This window comes from Clinocottus analis, unplaced genomic scaffold, assembly GCF_023055335.1.
Source record: "Clinocottus analis isolate CAN_PGR_092001 unplaced genomic scaffold, fCliAna1.0.p SCAF_12, whole genome shotgun sequence".
Taxonomy (NCBI): Eukaryota; Metazoa; Chordata; class Actinopteri; order Perciformes; family Cottidae; genus Clinocottus; species Clinocottus analis.
In genome coordinates this window covers 14,118,427-14,135,033 of record NW_027175843.1, presented here as the reverse complement: position 1 = coordinate 14,135,033, position 16,607 = coordinate 14,118,427, and the positions used below count along the sequence as shown (strand labels likewise).

The 16,607-nt window shown below is 41.3% G+C and overlaps 1 protein-coding gene across 3 annotated transcripts in view; it reads left to right on the top strand.

The window, feature by feature from the left end:
* map2 (microtubule-associated protein 2) overlaps positions 1 to 16,607 on the top strand; it is a 72,182-nt gene that overhangs the window by 9,853 nt on the left and 45,722 nt on the right. For all 3 annotated transcript variants that reach the window (XM_068571917.1, XM_068571916.1, XM_068571915.1), the window contains one exon: positions 10,030 to 10,082. The gene's annotated coding sequence lies outside the window, so the exon portion shown is untranslated. The remainder of the gene's footprint in view (positions 1 to 10,029; positions 10,083 to 16,607) is intronic.

Here is a 16,607-nt window from a genome sequence, read left to right as displayed (position 1 = left end):
TCAGAAATAGTTTGGAACTGCACACATGTTCTTTCAGCGTGTCATGCAGCACAAGAACAATGACAAGCAAAACAAATGTGGCAAACTACCTGCCAGCCTGTATTCAGGGGTTAGTGACATGACTGAAACCAAACACATCCAGCACAGACTAATCCTGGCAGTTATCAATCATCTCATATTCAGCAGAGAAGGCTGAAAAAAAGCCTTGATTCAAGCATAGTAAATTATGCCTAATTCTAATAAAATCTTTAACTTATTGGCGAGTCCATTGATTGATTGTTTCACAACTTTTTTTTTTTTTTTAAAGAAAATTAAGTTTCAGGAATCAAAATTAGTTTCCCTTGATTTCATGTTTTAGCTATACTGATTCTTAAAAAGGGCTCAACTGGATGGAAAGTAAATGTCTATCCTTTTGTTGGCAAATGAGTAAAGTATATAACATATTGTATAACACTGATTTCACCCGCCATGATCATGTGAACAAATTGTGAATGGTCCAGATTGAAACAAGTAGTCAGACCAACACCATTAGGCTCACAATTGCTGCGAAAATCATATATCGAGCCATGCTGCTTTCTCCCAGTGGAAGCCATTAAGCCATAAAAACACACAGTCCTCACACGTGTGCACACACACACACACACACACACACACACACGCACACACGCACGCACGCACGCACGCACGCACGCACGCACGCACGCACGCACGATGGAGATTGCTGCTCTTTTACAGTCTCCAATCCGTGTGCCTCTTGTCAGCAAGCACGCCTCCTCTATGATTTACTCATTGCAGTGTTGCAATGTTGCAGCACATCTTCTGTTTCTTTTTTTTTTCTCGTATTCCCGGCAGCAGGGTCTGTGGAGACGAGACGGGGGATGAAGGAATCCCAGAGAAGGACTTCTTTGATCCACCGTGGTCATTTATTGCAGGGGACAGCCTTGGAAATTCAAGACTGGATCAGCATGATTTTCTTTCCCCCTCTCATTGTTCTCCTCACTGTGTATTTTTCATACACGCCAAGTGTGTGCTTGCTCAGGCGTTTAAATCCAGAGCCTCTTTTGTTTCCATGGCAACCCGGCACTGGTAATCCAATCGTGATGCAGAGATAACGTCAATAATTATTGATCGCGATTGATAAATGGTAACACACTAACTAACTGATGGCCGAGGCTGCCATTAAAGGTGTCACCTGCACTCAGATTCTAATTCTAGTCATTCACACACCCATGGCCCAGATCTTAGGATTAGTGCAGGACCCACTTATCCTACAGTCGATTGACCCAGTTGGTCGGTTATTACATGAGAGAATAAAAGGAGAAAACCTGTGACGACATTACGACTGACATGCTACCAGTTATAGCTCAACCTGAAAAAAACAAGACGGACACATTGTGTTAGATTTGTAATGATCTGAGCTCCGCAAGGTATTCTGGCTGTGTTAATGGGCTAGAAGTGGGATGGTGACATTGTTTGTCCACTTCACGCCACCATTTGGCCATCCCTTCAGTGTCCAAGCAGCTCGAAAAAATAACAGGTGTAGGAACCCTTTGACTTCGTAATATGACGGCATGTCGTTGCTTGTTTATCTGATTGATGGACCATGAGACAAACAGGGAGGAAGATGCCTGAGCAGTATTGTTTTCATGAAGTCCTCATAGGAGCGTTTCATTTCATGTAGAGCAAAACACGAAAACGTACGTTCATACACATCCATTTAGTTGTATATTATGAAATGAAAGATTTTGAAAAATTGTGAATTGTCTGCTTTTGAGCATGAAAAAGAGAAATAAGATTGTAGTATAATTTAAAGTATACACACAAAGGCAACGCTAGACATCACAGGACCACATTAACAAACACAACTGACCTGCAGTCACAAACAAACCTGCAGTCGTGTGTCGTAGTGAATTCAGCTTTTACCTGCATACCACTTTGCTACCTCCTCCTGCTTCCCCCTCATTTTGTTAATTTCTCTTGTAACTTAACCCCCATAACACCGTCTCCGCTCCTATGTGCACTTCTGCGATAATATATGTGGCAAAAGTGAAGGAGAATGAAAACCAAGGTCAAGTTATTGTATTCACTCAACGTTGTGTGATAATTGGATGCTATTTCATGGTGCAGGGGTAAAAGTGCAGTTCTGCTTCAGTGTCTTTAATGACTGCTTATTGATTCTTTGAAGTTCCATAAAATGTGTCTGGTTGTAGACTGTGTTTGTCCCCAAATGCTTCCCTTGTTATTTTACCTTCACCACTGCCCTCTCTAAAGATGAGTTCGGTCTCAATGTGAAGAGCATTTAACTGAATTAAAATGTTTTTTTTTTTGGTTTACAACAGCATACACATTAAGAATGAACTCGATGGAATATTGTCCGGTATCTGTCTACATAGATGCAGACACCTCATTTCAAAACAACCAATCAACTTTCACTTTCCTGCCTAAGTCTTATTGTCAACCTGCAACACGTCCTGTGCACCTCAGCCCGTTGAACCATCCACCAGACAAATATTCATCATGGAAGAGTGCACCGCTAATGTCAGTTTGTAGCTAAGTAGCTGCTCAGCTGTAGCACATCCAACAGCATGTGCTTGTTCCTGTAAATGTCTCTTGGTCCAGTTAGATGCTGACGGGGATCAAAATCACTGCTAACTACATGTTGTCTGCCCGTGGCTTTGAGCAGCAGCCCGAGTTTGTTAACTTAGTCTCTCGCTTCCTGACTCTTGAAGCTCAAAGAAGAGGTGGACACGCCTCCTTTTTCTGTCAGCTTAGACAAAAAGGAGACAAAGGCCTATTTATTTTTTTCCTGACAAAACTATTAGGAATACATTTGGAAACCACATATACACATTTGTAGACTGAATGGGATTTCATTGCAAAGTCGTCACACAAACACATTGTGCTGTTAGCGAGCTGTTGCTAATGCCTGTAGTCTGTGTATTCGCTATTTGTGGTGAATAAACACAGACTTCCGAAACAATCCAGCAGTCAATATGAAGATTTGCTTTGCGTTCGGTCACAAACACACCTTACAACTGTTTGTTTGGGACCAAACTAGAGTTCATTGTCTCCGGATTACACTGCCAGTACGCTTTAACATTTCCGTTTCATAATCTAAGTTAAGCAGTTCACTACATCAACCAAAAAATATTTTCGTTATGTCATTATCTCTTGGATTATTTGCTAATGTTTGGAGTCCCCCACTACCCATATTCTGCCTCTCTCCCCTCCCCCCCGAAAAAAAATAAACATCTTCCCCGTGCTATGAACCCTTACTCCGGCTAAGTCAACTAATGCTGTTATCAGTTGCCATGGAGACTGACTGAGTTAGGGTGTTGCTGTGGAAACTGAGCGGCTGCTCATCACCACCCACAGCAACCCTCCCCACTCCCCCACCTCCCCCGAGCCAACCAGTACCTCACACACACTGATTGAATGCACACACATGCTCACGAAGACACACAGACACACAGTGAAGCCCAGTCGAGCTGAGAATACAATAGACATTGTGTTTTATTTTCATTTCAACGTCACAGACGGAGACGGTTTATACAGTTTATGAATTTTGGAGTCATTGGCCAACATAACTGGACGTATTGTTCTTTTCATCTCAAATGGCACGAAGCACTGAAGCATTGAAGTGGTGCAATTAGCAATAGTTTAGGCAAATAACCATTGCCAACATAGACTGCAGGTGGAAACTCATAACTGTGTCAGTGATGCACAACAACAGGACCCTGAAACCACAGCAGCTAACTGGAATGCAGCCACCGTTCATTTTACTCATTACACCGGTGCTTTTCATACTGTGGCATAACAAAATGTCTGTCATGAAAATGGCCGATGAGGTAGGGGGGAAAGATGCTTCCGCTTTTGATCCTTCCCTCACACAATCTGAGTTCAAGCTGACTAATTGTAATGCAGGAATGAAGATCAGTACCACCCCCAATAAGTTGGGGTACACAGGACATTCCAATCAGTTGTGAATTGCTTGGAGGTTGTGTAACGGTGACACAATCTGACACATTTTTGCTGAAAATGCTTAGCCAATTTGTAAAAGTAATACATAAGTAAATAAATGAAATAGAAGTTGTGTAAGTTACATCTTGTGGAATGCTGCAGTTTCCAGCTTTGAGCCGATTATTCTTACAAACCAACCTATTTCCTGTCCCGCCTGCTTTTTGACACCCCATGCAGGTACATTGTGTTTTGCTTATTCAACAACTTTTCTGGTTACTCCTAGTGAGTTAATAGTAATAAAATGTTGTACATTAATACAATACAACTTGTTAAAATGACTACATTGCCACAGTTATAGGATTTTAAAATAACATGAATAACAAAATGTTGAGCTCAGTAAATTTGTGTCGTCGCACCGATATGAACCTTGAGATGTTGTTGAAACACTTGACTCCGGACACTTGATCAGGGCTTCCTGTCTGCAGTTGTTGATTCAACAGTGGTTGTGTTGCTGGCCGTGACTCACTGTTTCACTGCTCCCCTGATAGTGTGTCTCTGTGATCGTAACAAACACGCACTGCCGTAGAGTCCCATGTGGTATGTAACGTAGGATACATTAAACGCAATATTGGAGGACGCATAAATGTGTCAGCACAGTCTTGATAGTGCTTGAGTGCGAACATTATCTTTACTGTAATATATGTAGGCCAGACAGAGGACAGAATTGATATTAAGGCCATGGTCACATAGGACATGTGTTGAGGACGCATTTGTGTTTTACATGGTCCTAATGCACGCCTCACTCTGCCTTTCCTTCTTGTGTGTCTCACGTTGGATGTTTGTTATCATCTAGTAATAACACACGTGAACAAACTAGTTGAAGGCATGTTAGAATGCTGCAATCCTCAACTCAAGTTTGTTTTGCCGGGCCCCACCCGAGCACCTGAACTCATCTCGTTTCTCATTGCTCAATAGTTAGATGGTTGGCTTTTTGCATTAAATGAATCTGTCATAGCAGGCCGTGTTGTCACTGCATTTGCAGACCAAATCAGTGCGGGCATCTACTGCTGCATGATAGGGCCAAAAATGTCCTTTTCAGACAGCAATATTACACACACAGTACATCTGTTGAATTGCACAGATGTAGACATGGGGATTGTTGTGCACAGCAAGATGGTTATCATTGAACATAATCTGTCCAGTCATGAACATTGCTGCTCTTTAAAACAAACACCGATGTGAAGCTTCACAGAATGTACTGTGGCAGTCAAAGCTGCAGCCACCTACACTCGAACAACAGCGAGCGAGCCCAACATAAGCTCTCCATATGTGTCCGCCAGTGAGCGTTTGTGAATGTGTGTGTGCTTGGACATATATATATATATATATATATATATATATATATATATATATATATATATATATATATATATATATATATATATATATATATATATATATATATATATAGGTATGTGAGCACTGGTGTGTTTGTGCGAAATCACAGACTAGGGAATGTTCATTGGCTTGCTGATTGTGTAATTGAGTGGTGCTGTTTATATTGCGGCCCACGCAAACTCATAAAGAAGCTGTGAAAACGCACGCTCTGTTGTAACGAGCGCCGCCATCTGAAGCCGCACAACGTCTGACGCTGTCGGGACGAGCATTTTATGTGACGGTCCACGTGGTGGCTTCTCTTTCACATAGGCTGTTGAGAAATGCTGCTGAGACAGAGAGAGGAAGGGCCGAAATGAGGGCGAGATAATAGGAGAGACAGAGACAAATAGTGGAGGGAGAGAGAGAAAAAGCTAATTCAAGCAAGGTCATTTATTCTTTAATGTGTGTGTGTAAGGCCTTTTTTGAAACTGAAAAGCAATTAAATGCATTGAAAAGGAAGAGGAAATCCCCTTCCATAATTTGGAGTGAAAAAGGTTGTGTTCAGAGTTTCACTCTCTTTCTCTCCTTTTTAATCCCCCAGTTGATTTATTTTTTCTGTTTCCATTTACGAATGGAAATTAGGGGTTATTTTGGTCGTCTGCTGTGGAACCAGTTGTCTGAAAGAGCCCCAGTGATTCAGTAGGACGTTGTTTCCCTCTAGAACACACACATTCATGCAGCCTGCATTGTGGATGCAGTATTTGCTGCGATCACATGAGTCATACAGTGTTTACTTTGTATTGAAAACACAACGGTTCTTTAGAACAGTTGTCTTTATTTTATATTCATTAAGCTGGATTTAATTGATGACGGCTCTTTGACTGCATCCCTTTTCACGTAATGATGTATATAATTCTTAACAAACAAGAATAACTATTGTTTTTGGATCTCAGAGTTGTGGCTTCAGTCAAGATGAATAAAGGATTGTATTCTGTCTCAAACAAATACCGGCTCATTATTGTGCATATTGTACTGAAATAATATTTAAAATTGTAGTTGCGCTGCCAAAAATAATAAGAAGCTACAAACTCGTAGTTTGCACCTTTCTGATCAGATCATTTAACCTGTTTCTTACTTGTTCGGCATTACAACACTTCCTCGTACCTTCTTAGCAACAATAGCGCCTCTAAAACTTTCCTCTGCAGCAGTCCCTCTTTAATTGGAGTCATAGAGGAGTGAGAATCTCACATGGCAAACTCATGACGGTTACAGTTTTCTTTGTCTATATTTAATCTTTCGATCTCCATATCTGGGTCAGAATAATTGTCCCAAACCATGAATTATCATCAAGCAACACGTTAACTACAAAACTCTGTTGAACCCATGTACAGTGACATATATGACATAACTGTCTATATTAGTAATTAGTGCCACAATAATTCAAACAGAATATATCTTTGACTGTTACAGATATGGAAGTATTTAACAAGCTATTACATGCTAATTAACAACTACACACTGATTAACACACCATCTAATATTGTGATATTTAGAAAGTGCATAAATATCTGCCAACATGCAAATAACTTGCCTGTCGTATGTTCATATCTTTGTTTTGCATGATACGGCGCTTCTCTTTGTCTCCTGGAACTGTTCCCCACCCCAATTACTCGTCTGCTTTCTTTGTCCCGCTGCCTCCTGGGGTGCATATCCTTTTGGCATAAGGAGCTTTCACTGCTTTTCTAAGAGGGCAGTCTGTTTCTGTTTCACCACAACACAGGCAGGGACGGAACTGCTCTTTGTGGAAACCTAGGACGATTGAGGAAAAGGGGGTTAAAGTCTAGCATAAAAAAATGAATAAACTAGTCCTCTTTAGTGCCAATCGCCGCTGTCGTAGTGAGACATTTCTCCCTGCACATGAGGCAGAGAACACACCTAGCTTCTCGAGCACATACATGGAGCTGCGGATCCTATTTTTATTTTGACTTTATTGTTTTGTGTATGTAGATTTGATACCAGTGTTAAAATGATTTCTTTATGAGTTTCAGTCACAATACCAATATTTAACGGAAATTTAAGAAGAAGAAGTCACTTTTGGTTTTCCCGCAAGCAAAGTGAATGTTGGACTTTTTCCGACGTCGTTCGTCAACATAAGAAAAACAATGCATTATTTTGCCATTTAAAGACGGCTACCATGGGCTGCTAATTGCCCATGGTAGCAAATCCACGTATTGTTCCTCTGGGTGTTAATGTCCTCTAACAATAGAGGATTGTTTGATTTCTGAATCTCATTTCAAGGATTTTGCACACGCAAACATTAACTGGATTAAGTTTTCATACGTCTGTCTTTCTTTCTTTTTTTCCGCTTAAATCTAATCGCATCACATCCGAGTTTAATTCCATGTGTGTCCCTTCAATGAATAAACCTGTGCCAGGTAGAAGATCATTTTATCAAACATTTGGCAGTTAGTTACTCACCTGATTTTACTCTCCAAGACAACTCCTGATTTCCTTTGTCATAGATTGTTGGCGGCTCACAGGGCTTTGGCTTGATGTTGATTTAAACTTTGTTGAAAAAAAAATGTTGATCCTAAATTGTGTACAACTTTACTCATAGTCAGATTCCTGAGAGCTGGACACATGCTACATCTTTCTGTCTGGTCTCCTGCAAAGACACACGTTGAATTTGGCGACACGTGCTTGCTTTAAGGGGAGAGGGTTGGTCGTAGCGAGTTGGCCGTGGGTTGAGCACACTTTCTCCCGACCCCAGAGATGGTCATCTGGGTCGCGACTTGAATGTGGTAATGGTAATATAAACACACATACAAAGCTGCGTTGTTTTCCTCGACACGGTCAAAAGTGCTAATGGTGAAGTAGTATTCTTAATTGATCGTGGATGGTGGAAATGATGATAATAATAATGACTTTATTTATTCATACATTTCAAAATAGATGACACAAAAAGCCAGTAGGAGCAAGCGCCATTCGAGGCACAGGCACCTCATCAAGGTATGTCCGGTTGTACGTCGCGGTATGTCCCGTTACCCCCTCAGATGCCTTGCGCCATCACGGCATGTCCGGGTTCCACTGGCACCACATCTGGCACCACTCGTACCAAGTCGCGACACGTCGCGGCACCACCACTGGCACCACGTCGCGGTTCCCACCTTAGATGCTGCAAGTTGCCAGTCATTACGTGGCACCGGCACCTCGTAGTACACTGGTGTCAGACCCGTTTTCAGTGAGTCACAGGTCTTTGCAGAGCGCCGTACTCACACTCCTCAAAACTGCTTTCACAACACTCTTTACTTGCGACCATTTGTGATAGTTCGCTTCATTCCCGACTTATTTATTTATTTAATTATTAGCTTAAGCAGTTGCGAACCACTGCCCCAGACCACATATGTTCTTATTAACTCACAATTATTTCTCGGACCAGAGTTATGTCTTTCTCAACTGTGACAAAAAAGCTTTCGACAGAATGAATATAATAAGGTGCGCTTGAACATTCTCTTTGTTATTTTCTTCTGTTTTAAGTTTGATCTTTCATAGAGTAATGTCGGTTTCTTAACCCTAAATTATATGGATTTATGTCATAGTAACGGAGACATTTGCTTCCATCTATTTGTATATTGATACAAATGCATGTACAATGTTTGTAAACTTGAATAAGCAATAATCAAATACAAAGACAGTTATTTAACAATATGTTTGGTAGTAGTTACATTTATACAGTGTTACAGTTAGAACCGGCCCTTTGAAGGAGACCATGATGCTGATGTGGCCTGGGGTAAAAATGAGTTTGACACCCCTGTTATAGAGGGACTCCATGTCTCAGCTTTCCCTGAAGTGCGACTATCTTACCCAAACCCTCAGGATAGAAAATCACATCGTTGTCCAAATTGATCATATGACAGGACTGAGTATTGGAAATGTCTGCTGCTCAGTGTTTTGACATGGATGATTAATGCAGTCTATTAGTCCAGTGCCATTCACGTTGACAGGAACTCATTGCCCTCCCCCCCCCGCCCCTCCTTGCTGAGATGCCCACAGAGTCTCCATCTATCAGTATGTTCAGACTGTGGCTGTTAGACTAACGCCAACTGGTGTGTGTCTGCTCGTGTGTATCTGTTAAATGGAGCTTCATGGTGCGTCTTTTGTGGATGCCGCATGTGGCTTCAACAAGCCCACGCACGCACATACGCACGCACACAGACACACACACACACACACGTATTGATAAGCTCTCCCTTTCTTGCCGTCACTTTATCTCCTCCTCTGTCCCTCCAGTGTACTCTGCTATTCCCAGCTGGGTGATAGCACAGGTCTTCCTTTAGATCCTCTGATTGGAAACCACTCTCAGTCATACTCTCCCACTTCAGCGGCTTCTTACTACTACCTCCGCCTTTTCCCCATCCTTAACCATCTGTCTCTAAGATATACTGACTGTGTGTGTGTGTGTGTGTGTGTGTGTGTGTGTGTTTGTGTGTGTGTTAACCAAGGTGCCACCTGCCACTTTCCTGGCAGCCAAATCTAATCTCTCTCTTTCTCTCTCTCTCTCGCTCTCTCTCTCTCTCTCTCTCTCTCTCTCTCTCTCTCTCTCTCTCTCTCTCTCTCTCTCTCTCTCTCTCTCTCTCTCTCTCCATCCTCCTCACTACTGTTCTTACCCCGTATCCTCTCTCACCCTTTCAGGTCTCGGATGTTAGCCTTTCTTCTGAGCGGCGGACAGCATCCCATCTAGCCAGGTGAGTCTCTCAATATCTCCTCCCTCTCTCTCTTTGTTTTGTCATTTCACCCTCTGTCTCCTTCCCTCTCTCTACCTCTCCCTCTCTCTCTCTATCCTGCATATGCCTTTGGGTGCTGCTGCAAAGATGCTGCGTCACTGTGCCACTCTCATATAGACACAATAGTAATTTTCGTGTAGGACAGCTCTAACAGATGCATCTCTCTTTTGTGCCATATGCGTTTGCAGTCTATCTCTCGCCCTGTCATGCTGAAGAATGTGTGTGTAACGGCATTAGCTTTATGTTTTTGTATGTTTTTATTAATCATCCAAGACCCTAAGCATATGCATTTCTATCTCACATGGGTTCAGTCATTTTTGTTTCATGAAAACAACAGGCTTTATTAGTGGTTTGTGTATTTGTGCGTGTACGTGTATTTGTGTGTGTGCGTGTGTGTGTGTGTGTGTGTATAGACATGTCTAGACACTCCCAGACAGTCATTGGGTAGATTCCCAATCACATGGTTGAGGTAAAGAGTGGAAAGCCACAATACCCCCACTAAATGAGACTGTAGATTCATTCTGTTTGTCCGAATGGATTCCTGGTGTCGAGTCTAATCACCTCTCTGCCAATTGGAAGTGTCAAATACATAGTGTGAAGTACAAATAGTCCAGCACCCCATCCAGACAAAGACGATCGCACCGATCTCAGATTGGTTTTGCCCTTTGATCCCTTTAGTGAAAGCAGCACAATCAGGCTGGTGAATAAGGTGAACAATGTTTAGTTTACAAACATCACCTCAGCTACGTAAGGCTGCCATAATCTTAAATGAACAGCATGTAGGATGTAATGGCATCTTGCAATGTGTTTGCAGATTGCAACAACATTGAAAACACCTCCACTCACTCCTCCAATTTCAAGACTGCTGTACTGTGAGCCGCCAAGTGCAGAATTGTGGTAACGCTGTTCGGCTATTTAGGAGCGCCGGCGGGCAGATGGCGGCTGGTGCTGTTACGGTTTTGCAGCACACGTAACCGCAGCTTCACAAGCGTATCGGAGGACTACGGTGGCCTTCAGGTCACATTGAATACGAAAGGCCCTCTCTGGAGCTTGTGTTTGGTTCGACTGTTCAGGGCTACTGTAGAAACATGGCTGTGCGACACGTGAAGGTAACTCGCCCCCTGTGTAGGTATGAAAGGCTTCTTCAAAGCGAACACAAAGTGGTTATACACAAATGAAATACAGTTATAAATATTATCCATTTCTGCTAATAGATCCACCGAAATGATACACACCCGCCCTTTCCCGATGGATGTAATTTGTACCTGAAATTTCACTGCTTTTCCATGAAGTCCATACAGAGCACCTCAACATCAAACATGCGTCATTTGAATTAGATGAACTCACTGGACGCTACATCGAGATCGCATGCTTTCATGTCCGAAAATATGCAGGTAATCTTTTTTGGTCGAAAATGTAATGAAGCATAATATTTATTAGATTAATCCTCATCCCCTCATGTGAAAGTGACAACAGATAATTCAGATCCAACTACAACTCCAGCACGCAGACCATTGTTTTGTTTTCCTGACCCACGTGGTCGCTCTCTGTGACCAGCATGAACTATTGGAGAGACAACTGCAAAGGTATGTCCGTGGAAGGTAGCAAGCCAAATCACATTAGTCTCAGGAGCTGGCCTGCGATGTATATGTACGCGGGTATGCTGGTGTTTGCTGAAGCATTCACACTTGATTTAATTAGCACTTGTACTGTATGTTGAAACAAATACTGTTTTACAATATCAGGCCTTATTGCTGCTTGGTTGTTATGTTTTTTAAAATGTTAATTTACATTTCTGTTAAGCAATCTTTTCTTATATTAATATTTAAACACTCATTTTATAAATCTTGACCGTCTTAGCAATTACTAATAAATAGCCGGTGCCACCATCAACCTCAGAGGGTTATGTAAGACTGAGGGTCATTCAGTTCGTAATGATCAATATAGTGAACCTCAACAAGAACTCATTACATTACTGCTCTATCATAAAATATTGGGACACGAAAGTGCTCAAGTGCTCTGGTGCTGCGTGTCCTGACATTTAAATTACTGGTATCCTGTTTAGAGCGCCTAGATTTTACAAGCATTTGGCTGCAGCGATTTTGAAAAATAGAATATGAAGGTGATGTGTTTGTGAGAGTGTTGTGTAAATACTTTACATTCATATTTCTCACTATTCTGGTGGTGTTCGAAGTAGGGAATGTATGGGTATTAGGCCGATAGTGAATCAAACTTTTTACATTATGTACTGGGATTTTAATTCCTCAGTACATTTTGACCAATTTGTTCCTGATATAATTCTAATAATAAATAACAATTTAGTATATCAGGGCTGAAAAAGTCAGATCCCTGCATCTCAGTCATGCATTTAAAAACAACAAAGGGTCCTGTTTTGACCGAAAGTAGGTCATCAGTACAATATTGATTCATATGAGCTCCTTCAGTATGGCCAGCCAGGGCGCTGATGTTTTTAACAGCAACGTGCACATTCAAACAGAATGAAAGTGTCCGAGGTAACAACATGTACGTCCCCTGCTGTCTTTGTGAGGGAAACTGCTTCTGGCATTTCCCAGCAGGTCTGTTTGACCTTCTCCTGAGTGTTTAGCCTGTCTTTTCTGCTCTCCTCATCCCTTTATCACACTGGTGGCTGAACCAGGATCTGGGTCAGTTGGCCTTCTTGACATCTTAGCCATTTGTCCAGTTCCTACCAGCTATTAGACCCATTCCAAATAACAGGAGTAAATAAAGTGGGTATACTGTATCATTTTTCACATTCATTTTACATGTACTTTTGAATATCAAGTACCTTCTACACACACAAACATCACTATTCACTGTAAAACATCAGCCTCGAATGGATTATATTTCCCTGGACATTAATCTTCAAACATCTACAAAGACTTTTCCCAGCTATTTCTGCGTGCATACAAAATAACAGCCTAAATGTGAAAGTTGTTTTAAAAAAAAATATCAGGGTCTATGCTATGTATAATCCAACAGGACCACATAGAACATGTAAGCAGTGCAGGTATGAGACATGCTATCAACGTTATCATGCGCTCTCGTTCACTTATTTCTTCTTCTATTTAGTGACTTTACATTTTGTTTAATATAATTTTCAGAATAATATTTTCTTTTTTGTGTATGATATCCTATTTAGGTTTCACGCTGCGGTTTGTTAGATTTAATAGTATTTTTGATTAATAGTCACAATGATGAAGCAAAGGAAAGTGAGACCGTCATAACCATATGTTGTTCAATAGCAGTAGATTATATATATATAGAGAGAGAGAGAGAGAGAGAGAGAGAGAGAGAGAGAGAGAGAGAGAGAGAGAGAGAGAGAGAGAGAGAGAGAGAGAGAGAGAGAGAGAGAGAGAGAGAGAGAGAGAGAGAGAGAGAGAGAGAGAGAGAGAGAGAGAGAGAGAAATGTTCATGTTGTAAGCCACTGCAGCAGTGATGTAATGGCCCAGACCCCTTCCCTCCCCCCCAGACTAGACTTTCATTTTCTTTCCTTCACTCTCTTCTTGACCACCTCTCCTCTGCATCTCTTTTCATCTCTTTGTCTTGCTACCCAACTGCTTTCAGTGTCCTTTGCTCTCTTTGTTGTTGAGGCACTCATACATATTCATACATATATACTATGGGATATACACTCACATAAAGGTGAGTTGTATGTGGTATTTAATGAATATTTTCTATTTTTTTTCTCAATCAAGTGCATTTAAGGTATGACCGTACTCTAAATAGTAATGAACGCAACATGTTTATACCTGAAAGCCACAGAAAAGCGTTTTTTTATTCTTTCGCAAACAGTTTGAGAACACAAGAGCTCATCTTCCCATAGACTTGAGCTGGATCCCGTCTATAAACTGGTCTTGTTCTTTAAGAACAAAGTGCATACTTATGCACACTCGTCTATCCTCCTGTATGTCCTCAAAAGCTGAGTGAAATACTGTTTGCATGAAGGAAGTGGTTTATAATTTTGGTTGAATTCTTGAGATTGTATTACTCTGTCGCCATAAAGATTGCCAGGAGTTGAAATCTGTCACTAGTTACGTATCAGATCTGTTTGTATCTGAGCCATCCAACATCTCAGTAACATTTAGTTTACTTTAAGTCAGAATGTGCAACATTAGAAATCGCTCGATCCCATCAGTCGACAGCTGTGATAAACGCTGCCCAAAGTAGAATTAGAAACATGTTTTATCAGATGAAAACACTTTAGTGTCTTGAATTCCATTATAATTTATTAATGCTTAATAAGGATACATTGCTTTATTGTTATCCTAATGTACTTGCTCCCTGAGAGTTAGATGAAATCACTGATATTATCACTGTCTGTTTATTAAATATGAAGCTGCAGCCAGGAGATACTTATCAAAGCATAAAGCGGGAAAGCAGAGGGAACACGCTGGCCTGAATAGTGACAAAAATAGGCCGGTGGAAATCTTGTTCTTGGATTGATTGGGATACGGTGAAACTCTCTCATAACTCGTCTTTACATACATACTTCACTGACTAGAAGTAGTGACTGGAACTTAAAGAGGGGGACACATTTGAGAACTTTTCTCACCTCTACTTCCTTCTCCATTCTCCCGTCATGCTTCTTTCATACTGGGTCATCATCAATAGCTCACGTTACAATGAGAAAATGTATGGATTTAATCATTTACTTTGAATTGCAGACAGTTATGTCTCATTGTTGGACTGAATCAACTTAAGTTGAAAAGTACTGTACTAAGCCTGAGGGGAATAAAGAGACACAGCAGCTCACTCTGATAGTAGTTACAATGCACTCTGCTTAATTTGGATAGTTCTTTTATCCATTTAAGTAATGACAGTATTTCAGCCATCATAAGCTTTAACGGAGGACAGTATTCTCAAGAAGGCCAAATGGTGTGAATGAGGTGGCAAATGGTTTTGAAATTGTGATTCTCAAACCCAAAGTACTCAACGCTAATAAGAGGATCTCTTCTCTCCATCTGATGCTAATAGCATCTTGCATATAAAGCTTACACTTACTAAAGACAGGGTTTAGTGTGTATTGTTGGGAAAATGCATGTGAATAGGGATGTTTTGGATGCGTCTTCTCTCTTTGATGATTGAGGCTTAAAGTTACATACATGCATTCACACACACACACACACACACACACACACACACACACACACACACACACACACACACACACACACACACACACACACACACACACACACACACACACACACAGACACAGGTATACACACGTTCATAAATTTCAAGATTTCAAGTAGATCACAGCACCCACTAACTCTGAGGCAGAGCAGGTTAATGAGGAGGGAGGGCTGATAAATGAGAGTCGTATGGAGAAGAATAATCACTTTGCCCAGCTTAAACTCTGGGATCATTTCTATTGAATAGCACAGATTTTTCATTTTAGGTATCATTTACATTTCTTCTTTGCAGGCTGCCACATGGTAGTGGTAAGGAATAGTTTAGATTACATAGGTGGATTATTGTCTATTGAATTGAAGTCCCACACACGCTGTAGTTACTTGTTGGGAAATCTCATTTCCTCACTCAAGATTATTTTTTCAAGCTTTCTTTCTGCATTTTTTTCATCTCATTTATACCTACACATCACAGGGGAAGTTGGATCAATAGTACATCTCCAAATCAACCAACAAAATATGTTGTTGGTCCAGGCCAAATGCAACAACATATGCTGTTTTTAGGAAACTTGCTGAAACAGATGCAGCATCATATACAGGCAGAGGTCAGAGCCTTGTAGGGCACACACTTATTATTTTGTAAAGCTTTACATAACCATATGATTAATAACCCATTTGGTTCCTTTACTGAATAACCCAAGCTCAAAACTATTTTTTTGTTGAAAGGCCTCGCCGCATATATTTAAATTCCTCCCATTGGTCCAGTTACATTTCTTAGACAGAAGCGCCTTTCCTTTTCCAAGAGCTTGGTCACCTGAAAAACACACGCACGCACACACACACACACACACACACACACACACACACACACACACACACACACACACACACACACACACACACACACACACACACACATCACCCCCTGCAGACTGTATTAAATATGGGCTGGCAGGTGGCTGCTGGATGTGCAGTCCCAGGAGACAGAACAAAGCACTTTCATTGCGTGTGTGTGTGTGTGTGTGTGTGTGTGTGTGTGTGTGTGTTTAATCAGTGTGGGTGTTTGTGTGATCAGTGTATGTGTGTGAGAGGCACAGGGCTGAATAAGAAATGAGCATAAAGGACCTTCACACTGGGGAAGGAGAGCAGAGCTTGGAAAGATGTGTCCATGTTTCTTCATTCACTTTCTTTCTTGTCTCTTCACTGTGTGTATGCGTGTGCGTGCACGCGTGTGTGCGTGCATGTGTGTGTGCGCGTGGTGTCTGTGTGTCAAGTAATTAGTCAAATCAATAGAAAACATGGATTAAGTGGTTTTATCGAAAAACTGTTTCCC